Below are 2,998 nucleotides of genomic sequence, written 5' to 3'. Positions count from 1 at the left end.
TAGTATTTAATTACCTTCCACCACGAATGTAAGATGACCTTTGTCATTCTTACCTTCTGATTCAAGATAATTAAATAGGGGCAGCTGTCGTACCCCAATTTTGTCCGGGCTTATTTTAATTTCTTTTCAAAATTAATTGCAGTTTCATTTTTGCATCATACACATAACATGACACACATCTGCATCATGAATAAATGCCGGAAATATCAATCAGAGGGAATTTATTTTGAGAATAAAAAAATCGGTTGAATTGTCAAGATTTGAAGAAAGACTGTGATTTATTTAATTTTTCCGAATAATTTGTACTCATTTTTTAATTGGTAATTTTCTTTTTTAGATATTTAAATTAAAATAATTAATTAGTTTTTTAAATAGTAGTTATTTAATTAAATATTAATTGGTTTCTTACTAGTTAGTTTTTCTAAATATTAATTAGTTTGTTTAGTTGGATTTTGTAATATATTAGTTAGAGTATTTTTTTCAATATTAATTAGTTTTTCTAAATATTAGTTAGTTTTTAAATATTAGTTAGATTTTTCTTTTCAATATTAATTAGTTTTTTTTTTTAAGAGTTAGTTAGCTTTTTTATTAGTTAATTTTTTAAATAGTAATTAGTTAGAGTTTTTAAAATATTAATTGGTTCTTTTTTTATTTATTTAATAATTATAAAAATATATTTTGCATTGGATTCCAATCCATAAAAAACAAAATCTCCCAACGTCTCTCTAATCCCCCTGCTCCACTCCTAACAGACCCTGCTCCACTACCTCACTACTTTCAAAAAACGACAAAAAGAAAAATATATACAAAAAAACCTCTCCCACTCAGTATTGGATCTCTCACACTATTCACTCTCATCTCTCTCACACTATTCACTCTCATCTCTCTCACAGAAAAATCCACACTCACTGCTATTCACTCACTCTCTCATTTCACTCTCCACTATCTCCCCACTCAGTATCACTATCTCTCCACTCCCAACAAACTCCACACAAATCCCTCATTCTCACACAAACACTCAGCAGAAAAAGACAAAAAATCCTTCCAAATCCTTATATCTCTCTCTCACGAAATCCACACGGGGCGATCATCCTTACAAAAAAAATCTCATGTTCTCTCTCTGAAAATCCCCCACCTCTTTCACTCCACTCACTCGCTCTCAGCAGAAAAAAACCTCTCACGCCTCTCTCAAAATCCATTCATCGTCTCCATAAATCACCACCACTCCGTCATTTTCCTCCCTTCATCACCTCCATCGCTAGCCCTCTTCAAAACCCTCAGCCGCCGCGAATCTACCGGCGAACCCACTTTCACCGCCCATTCATCAACCATCACCCGAAACCCCTCACCTCCATCGCCGCTTCTTCATCTGCTCAAAACCCACACAAAATCGCTCACCAACCGAAACCCTCTACTCTTCTTCCAAAACCGTGAACCCTTTCCACTTTCGTTTCGCCTCCTGTCACCTTCAACCGTCAAAACCCCTTTCTACCGCCACCGCACCACGCTCAATCGCCAACCGCCGTGAAACCCATCCGAAACCCTTTCCGTTTCATCATCAATCAGCTTCATCACTTTACCGTCACAAACCCTCGCCTCTCTCTCACTCTAAAAAAAAACCTACACGAGAACCCTCTGATTCACTCTCAAATCTTCATCGTCTCCACCAATCGCAACCCGTAGATTCCGCCGCAGTCCTTCATTCTTCCATCAAACCCTCACTGAATCGTTCTCCTACGCCATCAACCTTCACGTCACCACCTTCAATCACCTGAATCCACCGACCTCAAACTGTCCTTCAAGGATCCGTCGCCGACAAACACGGTTACGACACCCTTGACAGCTCAAGCAAAGGGTAACTCAACAAACTCTGCGAAATCCAAAACAAACTCTGCGATTTGGCTCCAGTGATATTTCAAACGTTTGGTAAGAACCTCAATGTAATAAACCATCACTATCTTGCAATCAATTTTTTCCATTTTTTCGATTACATATATGGTTGTATTATGTGGGGTATGTACAAGCCTGAACTGTTAATGTTTAAACTCTGAGTGTAAATGGATCTATCGTGTAGGCTGTTCTGAATTGTTATTTGGTAAAACTGGATAATTATTTCTCATAATATTCTTTTTTTTGGGTATTGAACATATGTGTTTGCGTTCATAGGGGAGGGTAGGATTACGGTGGTATGTTAATTTTGTACAGCAAGATCAGTATGCAGAGTTTGGGTGTATTCATTGTTTTGAATGGATAAGTATTAATAGTCTGTTTTCTTGGGTTGTACTAATATCAAGTAGTTGATTTGAATTTGATTTCAATCCTGTAGATTTATTCTTTTCTTTGTCGGTTCATATAGGAGATTTATATGTGAGACTGAGCTGTTGGTGATAATGGTTAATATCTTCAAATTGATTTTGAACGGTAGCAAATGAATTTTTCATTCCGTCATGTTGTTTCTTAAGCTGTTTTGAGTTTAAAAGTAGTTTCTACAGATAAACCTTAAAGCTTATTCCCATTTTTATCCTAACTTTGTGATTATTATTGGTGCTGTAGTTAAACTGTGAATTTATGGATTAGTTCACAGTATAGTCATATTGTCAATTATGTGATTGGTTTGATTATCATAAGTTAAATTACATTATTGATTGCTTGCTGAATTTTTATATTGTATATAGATTTAGTTTTGATTCTATGGCCTGCTTGTTAATATGTGCATAACATGAAGTGGTTTCTGTTAGGTTTCAAATCCATTGTGATAATTTGGAGTTCTGACTCAGTGTTTAGAAAATTTAAATTATTACTTATCTCATCTTCACTAATCAAATAATTACATTTTGTCAAATAAATTAATTAGCTTTAATCAACCTGATCAGTTGGTTTAATTAAACAAATTTTAATTAGCTCAATTAATCCATTTAATCGGTTTTGATCAGTTAATTTTGCTAAAAAAGAATTGGATTAATTTCCTTCACTCTCACACCTTCACATTATTTCAAAC

At 34.8% G+C, this 2,998-nt stretch overlaps 1 long non-coding RNA gene across 1 annotated transcript; it reads left to right on the top strand.

The window, feature by feature from the left end:
• Window positions 1-866: 866 nt before the first annotated feature.
• Window positions 867-2,685, top strand: LOC127080480 (uncharacterized). The gene is made up of 2 exons (XR_007788022.1): window positions 867-1,926; window positions 2,357-2,685. It is a non-coding gene; the product is annotated as an uncharacterized LOC127080480 (long non-coding RNA).
• Window positions 2,686-2,998: the final 313 nt, after the last annotated feature.

The sequence above is a fragment of the Lathyrus oleraceus genome, chromosome 1, assembly GCF_024323335.1.
Source record: "Lathyrus oleraceus cultivar Zhongwan6 chromosome 1, CAAS_Psat_ZW6_1.0, whole genome shotgun sequence".
Lineage (NCBI taxonomy): Eukaryota > Viridiplantae > Streptophyta > Magnoliopsida > Fabales > Fabaceae > Lathyrus > Lathyrus oleraceus.
This window is presented reverse-complemented; position numbering and strand designations above follow the sequence as displayed.